Source organism: Lathyrus oleraceus, chromosome 6 (assembly GCF_024323335.1).
Source record: "Lathyrus oleraceus cultivar Zhongwan6 chromosome 6, CAAS_Psat_ZW6_1.0, whole genome shotgun sequence".
NCBI classification, from domain to species: Eukaryota; Viridiplantae; Streptophyta; class Magnoliopsida; order Fabales; family Fabaceae; genus Lathyrus; species Lathyrus oleraceus.
Window position 1 is genome coordinate 133,969,311 of NC_066584.1, and position 16,543 is coordinate 133,985,853.

Here is a 16,543-nt window from a genome sequence, read left to right on the forward strand (position 1 = left end):
TTCAGACAGAGCAATTCCCTTCCGCTATAATCCAGTGGCCGTGGAAGATGGGAAAGAAGTGCCTTTGCCTTCATCCTCCGTTGTTAATATTGCGGATGTAAGCGGATTGACCCGTAGTGGTCGCATGTTTTCAGCGCCTAAGCCTCAGGCTAGAGCTGATGTTGCTGATACTGTTGTACGCCCGGTTGGGACTGCAGTGAATGTTCCGAACCCGACACTTGCTGTTGCTAAACCCTCCTCTGTATAAAAGACTCCTGCTTCTTCTGTTGGCCCGAGTGGCATTGTGAATGAAGACTGTGATGAGATGCTGAGGCTCATCAAGAAGAGTGAGTACAACGTTGTAGACCAGCTTCTACAAACGCCGTCCAAGATCTCTGTGCTATCTTTGCTTCTGAATTCAGAACCCCATAGGGAGGCTCTGCAGAAAGTGTTGGATCTGGCTTATGTTGATCATGATGTCACAATTGAACAGTTTGATAGTATTATTGCAAACATTACTGCTTGCAACACTTTGAGTTTCTGTGACGCTGATCTCCCTGAGGAGGGAAGAGACCACAACATGGCTTTACATATTTCCATGAATTGCAAGACCGACGCCATGTCCAACATGCTGGTGGACACTGGGTCATCTTTGAATGTATTGTCGAAGACCACTCTTTCGAGATTGTCATATCAGGGGTCTCCCATGAGGCAGAGTGGTGTTGTTGTGAAAGCTTTCGATGGGTCGCGTAAGACTGTGATTGGGGAAGTTGATCTCCCAATCAAGATTGGACCAAGTGATTTCCAAGTTACCTTTCAAGTTATGGATATCCACCCATCTTATAGTTGTCTCCTTGGTAGACCATGGATTCACGAGGCTGGCGCCGTGACATCCACCCTACACCAGAAGCTGAAATTCGTCAAGAATAAGAAACTGGTTGTGGTAGGGGGAGAAAGAGCACTCCTGGTTAGCCACTTGTCTTCTTTCTCATATATTGATGTTGAGGATGAAGTTGGAACTCCTTTCCAAGCTTTGTCTATAGCTGAGCCGATTGAGAAGAAGTCTCCTTCATTCGCTTCCTATCGTGACGCGAAACTGGCCATTGAATGTGGTGCAGTTGCTGGTTTGGGGAAGATGATTGAGCTTGAAGACAACAAGTCCCGGGCTGGCATTGGCTATTCTTCTGGGGTCTTTAATGAGAAAGGGTTGTTCAAGAGTGGAGGTTTCATCCACGCCGATCAAGCTGAAGAAACTGCTGCTATTCTGGAAGAGGATGCAGAGGATTTGAGCAACTTTGTTATCCCTGGCGGGAACTGCCATAATTGGGTCGCTGTGGATGTTCCTACGGTCATTCATAAGTCAGCGTAATATGTTCACTTTGTTTCAAAACCCTTCTCCCATGCCAAAAGGAGAAGTGATGACATTGTTGGCATCATATATACAATGATATTTCATTCAATTAATGCATTGTTAAACATTTGTTTTTCCATTTGTTTTCACTTTTTGCTTTCGCATGAAATCGGTGATCACAAAAAACCCTAAAAACAAGAATAAAAGCAATCTTTTGCATCTGTATAATGATTTGTTTGTTTAAATTCTAAAGTTTTTTATTATCCAAAATCATTATGCAGGTTGATTCTAAAACCCATTGAACATAATGATCCAACGCCATCTCCCAATTTTGAATTCCCTGTATTTGAAGCAGAGGAATATGATGTTGAAGGGATTCTTGATGAGATTACCCGTCTTCTTGAGCACGAGAAGAAGATCATTCAGCCACATCTCGAGAATCTGGAAACAGTCAACTTGGGGTCTGAAGATTGTGTTCGTATGGTGAAGATTGGGGCGCTCCTTGAAGAGTCTGTCAAGAAGGGGTTGATCAGTTTGCTACGAGAATATTCAGATATCTTTGCTTGGTCGTATGAAGACATGCCAGGTCTAGATACAGATATTGTGCAACATTTCCTGCCCTTGAAGCCTGAGTGCGTGCCTGTGAAGCAGAAGCTCATAAGAACTCATCCAGATATGGCAGTGAAGATCAAAGAGGAAGTTTAGAAGCAAATTGATGCGGGGTTTCTGGTGACTTCTACATATCCTCAATGGGTGGCCAATATTGTGCATGTGCCTAAGAAAGACGGAAAAGTCCGTATGTGTGTTGATTACAGAGATTTGAATAAAGCTAGTCCGAAAGATGATTTCCCTCTACCACACATTGATATGTTGGTAGACAATACAGCTAAATTCAAAGTCTTTTCGTTTATGGACGGATTTTCCGGATATAATCAAATCAAAATGGCACCCGAGGATATGGAGAAGACAATATTCATCACACCTTAGGGAACATTCTGTTATCGAGTGATGCCTTTCGGTTTAAAGAACGCCGGAGCCACGTATCAACGTGCTATGACTACCTTGTTTCATGATATGATGCACAAGGAGATAAAGGTCTATGTTGATGATATGATTGCTAAGTCCCGAACGGAAGTTGAACATGTTGAGCATTTGTTGAAGCTTTTTCAGCGTTTGAGGAAGTACAAGCTTCGTCTCAATCCGAACAAATGTACATTTGGATTCCGTTCCGGCAAGTTGTTGGGTTTTGTTGTCAGCGAGAGAGGTATTGAGGTTGATCCTGCAAAGGTCAAAGCAATACAAGAGATGCCTGCGCCCAAAATTGAGAAGCAAGTCCGAGGTTTTCTTGGCCGCTTGAATTATATTTCCAGATTCATATCCCATATGACTGCCACATGTGCGCCGATATTCAAGCTCCTCCGGAAAGATCAATCTCATGATTGGACCGAGGATTGCCAGAAAGCTTTCAACAGTATCAAAGAATATCTGTCTGAACCTCCGATCTTGTCTCCGCCTGTAGAAGGAAGACCTCTGATCATGTATCTGACTGTTCTTGAAGACTCGATGGGTTGTGTACTCGGTCAACAAGACGAATCAGGGAAGAAAGAATCTGCTATCTACTACCTCAGTAAGAAGTTTACTGATTGTGAGTCTCGATACTCTATGCTTGAGAAGACGTGCTGTGCTTTGGCTTGGGCTGCTAAGCGTTTACGCCAGTACATGATAAATCATACAACTTGGTTGATATCCAGAATGGATCCAATCAAGTATATTTTCGAGAAGCCTGCTTTAACTGGGAGGATTGCCCGTTGGCAGATGTTGTTGTCTGAGTATGATATCGAGTATCGAGCTCAGAAAGCTATCAAAGGTAGTATCTTGGCTGACTATTTAGCGCATCAACCGATTGAAGATCATCAGTCTGTTCAGTACGACTTCCCAGACGAGGAGATTCTGTATTTGAAAATGAAAGATTGTGATGAGCCTACACTTGATGAAGGTCCAGAACCTGGTTCCAGATGGACGATGGTGTTTGATGGCGCTGTAAATCAGTATGGAAATGGAATTGGGGCAGTAATCATTACTCCTCATGGCACGCATATTCCGTTTACAGCAAGGCTAACTTTCAAATGCACGAATAATATGGCTGAGTACGAAGCTTGTATTATGGGATTAAAAGAATGTATTGATTTGAGAATCAAACATCTTGATGTGTATGGTGATTCGGCCTTAGTTGTCAATCAGATAAAGGGAGAATGGGAGACGAATCAGCCTGGTCTTATTCCATACAGAGATTATGCGAGGAGGATTTCAACGTTCTTTACTGAAGTTGACTTTCATCATATTCCTCGAGAGGATAATCGGATGGCAGATGCGCTTGCTACGCTTGCTTCGATGATTATGGTGAAGTATTGGAATGAAGTTCCCAATATTATCGTGATGCGCTTGGATAGACCAGCTCACGTATTTGCAGTTGAAGAAGTGAATGATGACAAGCCTTGGTATTTCGATATCAAGAATTTCCTCCAGAACCAGGTCTACCCGCCTGGGGCATCTGTGAAAGACAGGAAAACTTTAAGAAGGTTGTCAGGCAGTTTCTACCTCAGTGGTGAAGTGTTGTACAAGAGAAATTTTGATATGGTTTTGCTCAGATGCGTGGATAGACACGAAGCAAACCTATTGATGACTGAGGTCCATGAGGGTTCATTTGGTACTCATTCCAATGGACATGCCATGGCTAGAAAGATGCTGAGAGCAGGCTACTATTGGCTGACAATGGAGTCTGACTGTTGCAAATATGTGAAGAAATGCCACAAGTGTCAGATTTATGCGGATAAGATTCATATTCCTCCGACACTTCTGAATGTGATTTCATCACCATGGCCTTTCTCTATGTGGGGAATCGACATGATCGGCATGATTGAACCGAAAGCGTCCAACGGAAACCGGTTTATTCTCGTAGCAATTGATTACTTCACCAAATGGGTTGAAGCCGCATCGTATGCGAATGTGACCAGGCAGGTGGTCGTGAAGTTTATCAAGAATTAGCTTATTTGCCGTTATGGTGTGCCAGATAAGATCATTACTGATAATGGATCTAATATGAATAACAAGATGATGGAAGAGTTGTGCGCTGAGTTCAAGATTGCACACCATAATTCCTCTCCTTACAGACCAAAGATGAATGGGGTTGTTGAAGCTGCTAACAAGAATATCAAGAAGATTATCCAGAAGATGGTTGTTACGTACAAAGATTGGCATGAGATGCTGCCATTTGCTTTGCATGGTTATCGTACATCTGTCCGCACTTCAACAGGGGCAACCCCTTTCTCCCTTGTTTACGGTATGGAGGTTGTTCTCCCAGTAGAGGTGGAAATCCCATCAATGAGAGTCTTGATGGAAGCCAAGTTGACTGATGCTGAATGGATTCAGAGTCGTTATGACCAACTGAATTTGATCGAAGAGAAGCGATTGACTGCCATGTGTCATGGTCAATTATATCAGCAGAGAATGAAGAAAGCATTCGATAAGAAGGTCAAGCCTCGTGTGTTCCGAGAAGGCGACCTTGTGCTCAAGAAAGTTTTGTCTTTCGCGCCCGATTCCAGGGGCAAGTGGACTCCAAACTACGAGGGTCCATATGTTGTCAAGAGAGCCTTTTCAGGCGGAGCTTTGATGCTTACAACAATGGATGGGGAAGATTTCACTCGCCCTGTGAATTCAGATGCAGTCAAGAAATACTTTGCCTAAAAAAAGAAAAACAGAATAGCTCGCTAAGTTGAAAACCCGAAAGGGCGGCTTAGGCAAAAATGAGCGTCTCGGTGGAGAACCCGAAAGGGAGATCCAGGCAAAAGTTAGAGACATAAAAAAAAGGGGGAATATTTGCATCCCGCTAGATTGAGTACCTCACCCTGGGGCAATCTAGGCAAAAATTAGGGATATGGCAAGTAACTGCATCCTGACAAGACTTTCTGTTCCACAGCTGTCTCTTCGTCAGAGATTTTTGATTCGTCGTCAACTGAAGCTTCGAATACATCAGAATTCAAATTGGTAGAGAAAGGATCATTATGTTCAATGTAGCCCTCTTCCAATATATATCACTGATTTCAAACTTGTACAGATCTATGGAGTCTTGCCATTTGCAGGCTACCATTCCATCAAATCAATTTGAGCTTTTATCCAATTATTTGCACTCTTATTTGTTTCAATTCAACAAATGTTTTGCATGTTTTAATTGATAAAATGTCATTGTTTTAAACAAGTAAAATTTTTCAAATTTTGTTTTAAACAAAGTGAATATTCACAATGATGAAAGGATACTTAAGAATTTCTCAGTGCTCTCCCAAGGGTGGCATGATTTCTAACAGGGTAAGACATTTGTTCATATTCCTGGCATTGGTTGTATCCTCTTTCTCCAGATTGTTGTTAGGGTTGTTCCCTAAGCAGAGTTTCTGTTGAGATTTTGTTCCCTAAGCAGAGTGTTTGTCGAGAACTTCACAATCTTTCCAACAATATTCTCTCCCCAGCATGGGTGCTTTCCTTTTGGAAGATTCGGTAGTTGGTGGATTGACATCCCGGTACTTCGTCTGTTTCCTCAGTAAAGTCGCCAGCGGAGTTGTTGGCGTGATATACTTCATTTATGCTATCTTTCCCTATCAGAGTGCTTGTTGAGGTTTTCACCTCTCATCCCTTCAGCAGAGCAGTGATTATTTCCTTCTCAGCAGTTGGTGTTTTTTTTTCTTGGGAGGTTCAGCATTTGGTGGTTGATCACTAGTTCTCCTTCTCATCCTCAGATAATTCCCCAGTAGATTTGTGGTACGGTGGATTGTGTCTATGATGTTTCCCTGCAGAAGTTTCGTGATTTCCCTGCAGTATCCCCAACAGAGTGGGTATCCTCAACAGAGTTACTTTTGTGGCAGTTTCTGCCTGTTGTGAACTTCTGTTCCTTAGTCGGGTTGGTTGGTGATCTATCATTCATAGATTTGGTTGATTTCCTGATGCTTTTGATCCCCAGTAGAGTGACTTGTGGCAGAATCTACTTGTGTGATCTATTTTCCCTCAGTGGGTTTATCCCCAATGGAGTGGCTGACAGTATCCCCAGTAGAGTTGCTTGTGCGGATGGATTCTACTTGTGTGTTCTGTTCTCTTCAGCAGTTCTTGCTTGTGCAGTGAACTCTTGTTTCCCAGTTGATACTGAGGATCCCCTGCAGAAATCTCGGGATTTCTCCATTTCCCCAACAGTTTTGCTTTTGTGGCAGTTTCTGCCTGTTGTGAACTTCTGTTCCCCAGTTGGGTTGATTGATGATCCATCACTCAGAGAGTTTGTGATTTCTTTGATATCTCTAATCTTTTTCTTTCCAGCAAATCTTTGCTTTTTAGCAGTCAGATCTCCAGTGGATTGGCTTTCCTTGGATTTTCCTCTGGAAGTGTAGTACCGGGCGTTTGATTCCTGGGCCTGTTTGTGTTAGATATGTCTGTTTTGTCAGCATTCATCAAACATAAATTACGCATATTCATGCATATTTTCAACATTCAGATATTCATGATTGCATTTTTTGCCATATATCTTTTGTTTGTTGTCTCCTGCTAATGGTGATATGGATCTCTCTAGTAGATCTTCCCAAGCAGATGTCGGGTGTCTAATCTCTCAATATAGAGTCAGCCCCATAAGCAGAAAGTGTCTGTCTTTCCTTCTGCAATTCCCCACTGAGATATATCCTCGTGGATGACGGTTTTTTCCGTTTCCTCCCAACACATATATTGGGATGGATCTTCCTATTGAGTTATATCCTCATTAGGACGAGTCTTGATTCAGTTTGCCTTTTTGGTTTGATCCTGAATTGGCATTTTTCAACTGTCTCTTGTGCTTCCCTGTGGAATAAATGAATGAATTTCCCAGTAACCGGCAATAATTCTTTTTATCCCCAGCGGAGTTTGGGCCTCTACCCAATAACCGGTAGTTGTAAGTCTTATGTTCCCCTTTCCCTCTTGGAGGAATTTGTGGTTATATACCTTTTATTCCTCAGGAGAGTTGTTGGTTTTCTACCATGTATTCGGTAGTTACAAACCCTACTTTTATCCCCTAGCCGAGGTAACCGTTGTGGTTCATTCTGGTTGATGGTGGATTTTGTGGTCTTCTACCCAGTTTTCGGTAGTTGTAAATCCTATGTTGTTGTTGTCTCCCTAGCGGAGTCTGTGCTTTCTTGTGGAATAGTTGGATAATTGCTCAGTATTCGGCAATTATTTCACCCTATCCTCAGCCAGAGTTGTTGGTCTTCTACCCCGTATTCGGTAGTTGTAAATCCTAATTTCTCCCTTTTGCAGAGTTAACCTTGTTGTTCACCCTAACCGACGATGGTTACTCTTTTTGGCTATCTTCATCCAGTAGTCGATGTGGATATTCCCTCTTTCTTCTGGGTAATTGTCGTATGCTAGCAATTGTATCCCCAGCAGATCTTTCCTTGTGGATAATTGCCGGATGCTAGCAATTTTATCCTCAGCGGGTCCTTTTACCGTATGCCAGTGATTTGTTCCCCGGATCATTGATGTTTATCAATGCATCCCTAGTGAGTTCTCTTTCATTTACCCTTTTGTCGGTAATGATTGTTGCTCGCTTTGATCGGTCATCTTTATATACCTAGTTTTGGTATCCCGATGCCTTTCTTTTCGGTTGATTCATCCTTTATTAACCCAGTAACCGGTTGTGGATAATCTTCCATGCGAGTATGTTATCCACGTTCTGACGGTAATGGATAATATATCTCATGCACTCTTCGGTCGAAGCCTGTTGTGTTTCCCCAGTCGAGTAAGATTCGTGTTCCTTTGTGGAATCGAATATTCTTTGTTCTCCTTTTTTGAGTGTATCTCCCAGTGACTGGTGATATGTCTCCTGGATGATTGCCGGATGCTTGCAATTTATCCCCTGTGAGTTATCTTTCGTTTACCCTGTTGGTGTTGGTATCGATTGTCTCTCTTTTCGGTCGGTCGCCTATTATATACCCAGTAACCGGTATCCCTGGTGTTCCTTCCATGCGAGTATACTATCTACGTTCTGACGGTAATAGATAATATATCTCATGCGAGTATACTATCCACGTTCTGACGGTAATGGATATTATATCTCATGCACTCTTGGGTTTTTCCCCCAGCTGAGTAAGATTCGTTTTCCAGTTGCGGAGTCGAATATCCATCCCGTAAGTCGATTTGCTTTTTCAAGCCCTCCTTTCGGATGATGAGTGTTTTGGCATATATACCAATTCACGCTTTGGTCGGTCACCTATTATATACCCAGTAACCGGTATCCCTGGTGTTCCTTCCTTTCTGCTCCCTATTATGACCTTGGTCCCCCTGTGGAGTCATATTTTCCTGAGTTGATGTACCTTTTTCAGGTCTTTCTCAGATGTTTGGTTGATTGATATCTCTCACCCTTATACCGGTCTTAGATATTCATTCTTCCTGAGCTTGTTGTTCTTTCACCCAGTAACCGGTGTCTAGATCACATGTCTCTTTGAGTTTGTTACCCGGTAGCCGGTAACACCTCATCTTGCAGATTTTTCTCCAGGAAAGTCTCTTTGTTAGACATTCCCCAGTGGAGTTTCCGTTGTGATTTTACCCTTGTGCTGTATTGGCGTTTTTCCCAATATATACAGCTTTCCCCGGCAGGGAGATTCTGCGTGGATCTTTTTCCCCAGTCCGAGTCCGGATTTTCATCCGAAGTATCCTTCGTGGATAGTTTGAGTCAGCTTGAGTCTTTCCAATGGGTTTATTCCCTTTGGGAATTTCTTTTTCTTCCCCAGTTTGAGTCCTCTACTCCCCAGTGAGGTCTCCAGTCCAGTCGTGTCCTGCTCACGCTGTGTCTAGTTCTTGTTTCCCCTAATTCAGAGTCGTGTCCTGCTCACGCATTTTCTTTTTCTTTTCCCCACGAGAGTCCGATTAGAGTCTCTGTTCCTGGTGAGTCTATTACTCCGATGGATCGTCTTTTCTTTGTGGACCAGTATTCCCCACAGAAGTTGTTTCTTTTGCATGCATACATTTGCATCATGAGGTCTCTTAGGGACCAAAATTTGTCTCATTACTGTTATTTAAGCCCATTCTACCGCGTCGAGATGAAGACTTTAACCTTCACTTCTCCGGCTAGAATGACCTTAAATAGGGGCATCTGTAAGACCCCAAATTTTGTCCCTAAGATCCCTCATGGCATCATATCATAACATTGCATTGCCTCAAGGATCATTGGACACCTTGCTTCCTTCCCTGTGGGTGGGATCTTTCTTGAGAGTGATTCTTGATCACCAAGCATGTTTGCATTTGTATACCATTGTTTTTCTTTTTATCACTAACCAAAAGTACAAAAATATGTCATCTAACCTTTGTCTTGCAGATGAAGCATTAACAGGTCAAGGCAATCAAAGGCATTCATTGAGCAATAGATGGTGGTTATTCTTGGGATTTGGGCCCCACAATCATTCACGAGAGTTCATATGAATTATGATGTCATTTTGAAACAAAATCCCAAGTGGTAGAGGCTTGAATTTCATCAGAACATTTTCAAGTCATCTGAAGACCTAAAAAGTCAACTGCAAAGTCAACTGTGGATTTGGAGGTGGGAAGTGATTGGAAATACTTCATTCATGTTCAAACAAGGCTCATTTGACATTTCAAACACTCACATTGAAGAATTTGAGGTCCAGTCAAAAATTTCCCAAAATAGAAAGTGACCCATAATTTGAACTTTCCAAAAATGGAAAGGTTTTGGACCAACTTCAACTCAATCTTATATCATCAAGAAAGCTTCAAATGAAATTTTGTCCAACATGAAAGTTGAAGATCTTTCTCTCCCATTTCCAAAAAGTCCAAGATCATGAATTTCTAATGTGTGGTTGAGGAGATATGATCCAATCATGGCAAAGTGTGCTTGAAAATTCAAATGGGCATAACTTTTGAACCAAAGCTCCAATTTTGGTGGTTCTTTTTGCATTTTGTTCATCATGACTTGTAATTTCCAAAACATCCATTACATGGCTTGAATTTCCCTTGCATGACCATGTGCTCACTCATGAAGTTTTTTGAAGGAAATTTCATAAAATCAATTTGATGGATCATATGCATAAAATTCCAATTCAAATGTGTGCATGGAGTAATTTTAAGTGATTTTGGGCCCTATGTTGGTACTGTTCACGCATGCATGAAGTGCATGAGGTGAAAATACCATTTTGCACATACACCTCATAAGTTGCTAATCTTAATTGCATTTGGCTTAAATAGGTTTTCAGCATGATTAGCATGGAATTTTTTTTTTAATATCCAGATTTTTTTAAAATTTTTTCATAAATAAACATTTTTTCAAAAAAATTACAAAAATGGGCAATTTTTGCCCTAATTTTGTACATGGGCGCCACCCTAGTTGGCGCCTACCCTTAAAGGGTAGGGCAAGTCGCCACTAGGAGTGGCGCCTACACTCTTTTTCCTTTTTTTTTTTTTTTTTTTAATATGTTTTTTTTTTAATTTTTTTTAATTTATGAATTTAGATTTATTATAAATTATATAAATTTATATTAATACATATATATAAATAAAATTATTTACAAGATATATATATATATATATATATATATATATATATAAATTTATATATATATTAATTTAATTTATAAGTAATTAATATTATTTATAAATTTTTGGGAGAATTAGGGTTAATCATGTTAAGGTTAATTTATCAATTATAATTAGGGTTTATTGATCGGTTATAATTAGAGTTTGGTAGTTATGACCTAATTGAAACCCTAATTCCCCATAAGACTAATTAATCAAGTGCGACACTAATTAGGGTTAAGTATATTGGTGTACAACCCAGATCTTTTCCTATAAATAAAGTGTTATTTCCTTGCATTTTCTTCACCACTATTTCCTATCACTTTCTCTATCAAGTTGAGTTCATGGCATCCCCAAGACCGTCGTCATGGCAGCGAACATCATCAAGGCGCCCGGATCCTGAACAAGTAATCTTAAAAAGGGATGGGCATGTTATTTTCTCGCCTTTGAAACCCCCAATGGAGATGAAATTTTGGAACATCCGTTTGTTGGACCAACTAAAAAGGTCCTTGATGTCTTGGTTAGAGGGAGATTACCAACCTGGTGAAGTCATCAGAAGGATTCAGAGGCTTAGAACAAGGTTCTCATTTGAAACTAGAGAAACGATACGTTGGTGGGTTGAAGTTGAAAGCGACATTGATTGCATCCAAATGATGCATGGATCAGACGACATAGTGTTAACTGTTGTAATTTCTTAGATTTTAATGGTTGTTTGTCATGTTGTTGTTGTATTTGTTATTGTTCTAGTACTTGTTCTTGTTTTAGTACTTGTTTTTATTCCAGTATTTGTTTTTGTTTTAGTAATTGGTGTTGTAATGTTAGATGTTTGTGTTTGTTGTTCAAGTGTCATCTTCTATTTGGAATAAAAAGTAAACTTTAATGATAAATAGCATTGGTACACAGATTTATGAATATGAAAACTAAGTTGTGGAACTAGATCCACGATATGGACATTTGTTCTTATTATGCCCTAGTTGTCTACATATGCTACACTTCCTCTGCATTTTCTCTGCGACGTCCATTTCAGTTCTAATGCGCCTGCTATTTGGGCGACCGCTTTTATTCCGCCGCATCGATTCGTTGTGCCAAACAATTTCCCCGTCATACTCTGGCCAATACGCCTCCAATGCTACCACCGGAAAGGGATTGTCGTATACATTGAGCAATGTTGCAACTTTGTAGATGGGAGACACTAGCGATAATGCATCGAAGTGGCTGTGTGAACACGCTGCAATGACATGGGAACAAGGCATACGATAGGCCTGAAATTGACCACAGTCGCACCAACGGTCTGGTATTAGGACCCTATACTCTTGTCTGGGCAGCCCTTGGTTGTGGTCAATTGTTTCCTTGACACTAAAAGTGTGGCCATGGCGGTTGAATTCCGTAACCCAATGGTTGCTGGCTTTGGCAGATTCCTACCTCATAAACTTCATGCAGGCATCACTATATACTTGACTCGTCTGCAACACTTCATGCCAGCGCCTGCCTCTTGTTACGAACAACGTTGCCATCCGAAAATAGGTCGCACTCACCAATGCGGTTACCGGGAGGTTACGTATGCCCTTAAAGACGCCATTCATTGATTCCACAAGATTTGTTGTCATGTGGCCCCACCTCACCCCATCGTCGTATGATCTAGTCCACTTCGCTCTGTCGATATTATCGATCCACCTCCCTGCATCAGAATTTGCCAACACTATTTCCCGGCGGTAGTATTGGAATCCAGGTTGGTTTAATGCATACCCCGCGTTTATCAAATGTTGCTTCAAGAAGTTATCCTTGAACTCCCGCATAAAATTTTGAGCAATATGCCTGATGCAGTAGACATGGGTAGACGGGGGGTCATGCCAACCATTTGCTGGATTATTGTATGCACTATCTATTGAAGCGTGCCTGTCAGAAATCACACAGATGCCAGCTTGTGGAGTCACGTGCGTTCGGAGATTCTTAAGGAAGAAACTCCAAGCAGCAGCCGTTTCTCCTTCTACCAATGCAAAGGCTATTGGGAAAATATTAGAATTTCCATCTTGTGCGACCGCCATCAGTAACGATCCTTTGTATTTCCCATACAGCCAAGTTCCATCGACTTGAACAAGTGGTTTGCAGAATGTGAAACCGATGATGCAGGGACGGAATGCCCAGAAAAGTCTATGGAATATTCCATTACCTTCTAGACGAGTTCCGTCAGGGGATTGTGCCGGCAAGGTCTCCATTATAGAAACCGTCCCAGGTGAATACAATCGTAGTGCAGCCAGGTAGCATGGTAGTTGTTTGTATGATTCCTCCCAGTTACCGTATACCAGTTCAATTGCCTTGGTTTTTGCTAACCAAGCCTTTCTGTATGACGGTGTATATTTGAAAACAGCCACACAATGGGAGATAATTGTTTTGACCTTCAGTGACGGGTCAGCCTCAACTAGAGGTAATATGGAATGGCAGATCATATCATGGCTAAGTTTGCGATGATCCTGTGCCATGTTGGTGTTGACGCAAATGTGAGCTTGAGAAATGGACCCTATCACCCACGCATTATGTTTCTTCTTGTACGATGCCATCAACCTATACCCACACTCCGGATTTTTGCATACAATAACGTATCTTTCCGGATTTGATTTGATAACATCGTAGTCAACACAGTTTTTCAAGTGCCAGTTCTTTATTGCTAACAGACACTCTTCCTTGGTCCGAAATTGGTCACCCTTCTTTAAGTCCTCATCAGACCTCATATATGGGTTGTAGAACATATCTGATGAGGGCTCATCCTCGCCCAACTTAAGTGTTGTGAAGTGCGCAGGCGGTGAGTAGCGTTGCACTATAGGTATTTGAACTTGGTCTTCGTCTTCAGAATCACGGTTCACCAAGTCATCAACCACGTCTTCAGCATCATCAACCACATCGTCTTCAACGTGGTGCTCAACATCTTGTTCGTCATCAATCACAGGATCAATAACCTGTGACTGAATATTCTGAGTTGGTTGAAATTGTACAACACTATGTATTCGTAACCAGAATACTCATGGTTACGAAACATGTATTTTGTCTCCATGTCATTTTGTATCAATGACTTATAAAACTTGACAGAGTTGTTTTCTGAAAAAAAAGGTTGTTGATAAAAAATTTGGGACACGGGTTGTCTTAGTTTGGACTCAATCTTCCTTTTCAGATAAGAGAAGTCAGCTCCTCTATTTAGACAAAAACGAGTGCATTCGGTGTTTCTAAATAGGAAGCCAGACATATCACATTCATAAGTCTCACCATTGACGTGAGCTTTGATTTTGTATTGTGATGAAGATGCCATGTTTTGTGAAGGTTTTGTGAAGATATTGTGATGGTTTTGTGAAGATATTGTGAAGGTTTTGTGAAGGTTTTGTGATGATATTGTGAAGGTTTTGTGAAGATTGCTGTGAAGATATTGTGAATACCTTTGTGAATATTTATACTGCAAGATTCCGACACATCTTTGCATGCATGTCTTCAACCAAGCCTTCCCCAAGAGCAACGCATGCAAAACTTGGACACGTGTAAAGCATGCAAGAATCTTGCAGGCTAGGTGGAGCTGCATGCATGTAATAATTTTGACACGTCTACTGCCTATCCATCAAATGTATTCTCCACATAGTCTGAACTTAGTCTCAGCTTTAGCTTTGCTTGCACCAAAAACTTAAACTTCTTGAACTTCCAATACTGAATATCACACTTCCAATACTAAACTACCTTTTTTTCCATTATGTGTTTAAACAACCTGATTAATTATTTTATATAATATTCCCACGCATGCCTGATTATTTTAAACAACCTCTTTTATTCAATCTTATTTAAGCTTAATTATTTATTTTAAACAACCTGATTATTTATTTTAAATAATATTCCCACGCATGCCTGATTATTTTAAACAACCTCTTTTATTCAATCTTATTTAAGCTTAATTATTTATTTTAAACAACCTAATTAAATAAGATTGAATAAAAGAGGTTCCACCAAGTCTTCCCCAAGACAAGACAAGTGCAACCTAGTCTGCACCAATGCATGCCAACACTACCACCTAGCCTGCACCTATTCTGCAAGATTCCCACGCGTGCCTTCCACGTGTCACACCTTTGCATCATCAGATTCCACCAAGTCTTCCCCAAGACAAGACAAGTGCAACCTAGTCTGCACCAATGCATGCCAACACTACCACCTAGCCTGCACCTATTCTGCAAGATTCCCACGCATGCCTTCCACGTGTCACACCTTTGCATCATCAGATTCCACCAAGTCTTCCCCAAGACAAGACAAGTGCAACCTAGTCTGCACCAATGCATGCCAACACTACCACCTAGCCTGCACCTATTCTGCAAGATTCCCACGCATGCCTTCCACGTGTCACACCTTTGCATCATCAGATTCCACCAAGTCTTCCCCAAGACAAGACAAGTGCAACCTAGTCTGCACCAATGCATGCCAACACTACCACCTAGCCTGCACCTATTCTGCAAGATTCCCACGCATGCCTTCCACGTGTCACACCTTTGCATCATCAGATTCCACCAAGTCTTCCCCAAGACAAGACAAGTGCAACCTAGTCTGCACCAATGCATGCCAACACTACCACCTAGCCTGCACCTATTCTGCAAGATTCCCACGCATGCCTTCCACGTGTCACACCTTTGCATCATCAGATTCCCACGCATGCCTTACACTTGTCACATTTTTGCATATTCAGTCTACTTGAAAACGAGTATAAATAGAGGGTCATTCTTGCAAGTTTTCATCAACCACTAACACTTTTATTCAGAGAACTCCGGCGAAACTTCTCATCCACCAAGCTTCGTTCTACATTGCAGTCATGTCTCTTCTTACCATGGGCCAAGAACACAGAGGCACTAGGGCAAACATTGCCTCATTCGTAAGTTTTTCTTGAACATTGCCTCTTTCGTATGTTTGTAATTTGTTCTTTAAAAGTACAATCTAATGATTGTTTATATTGTTTGTTTTTAAAGGATCCCAAGAAATTTTGTCAACGTTCACACCCTATGCCTTATCTAGACCCATGGTGCGTACCTTACATAGAGCGTGCGGGTTTCGGTCATGTTATGCATGTCGTAAATGCCACAATTGATGTCAAATTCATTCTGGCTCTGTGTGAACGTTGGAGACCAGAGACACACACTTTTCACCTACCAACTGGTGAATGTACCGTCACATTAGAGGACGTGTACATGCTTTTGGGTCTTAAAATAGATGGTAAGCCTGTGACTGGAAATGTTCAACAGCCCAACCAAATATGTGTTCAAATGTTGGGGGTAGATCTGGTCGAGGGTGAGGGATCTGCAAAAGCAAGGGGTCAGGGTATTAAATTATCTAGCCTCCAATTGTACCACGACTCCATAACTTTGACTGAGGAATCCTCCGAACAAGAAAAAGTCATAAAAACCCGGGGAAATAGCATAAACTTTATGTACTTGAGTTTGCTCGGGGACATTGATAGAATAAGCACATATAGTTGGGGTTCTGCTGTATTAGCATTCCTATATAGCTCTTTGTGTAAAAATGCACAAAATGAGCACTGTACATTTTCTGGATGTGCTATTTTGCTCCAAACATGGGGGTGGTGGAGATTGCCGAGGCTAGCCCCAGAAAATC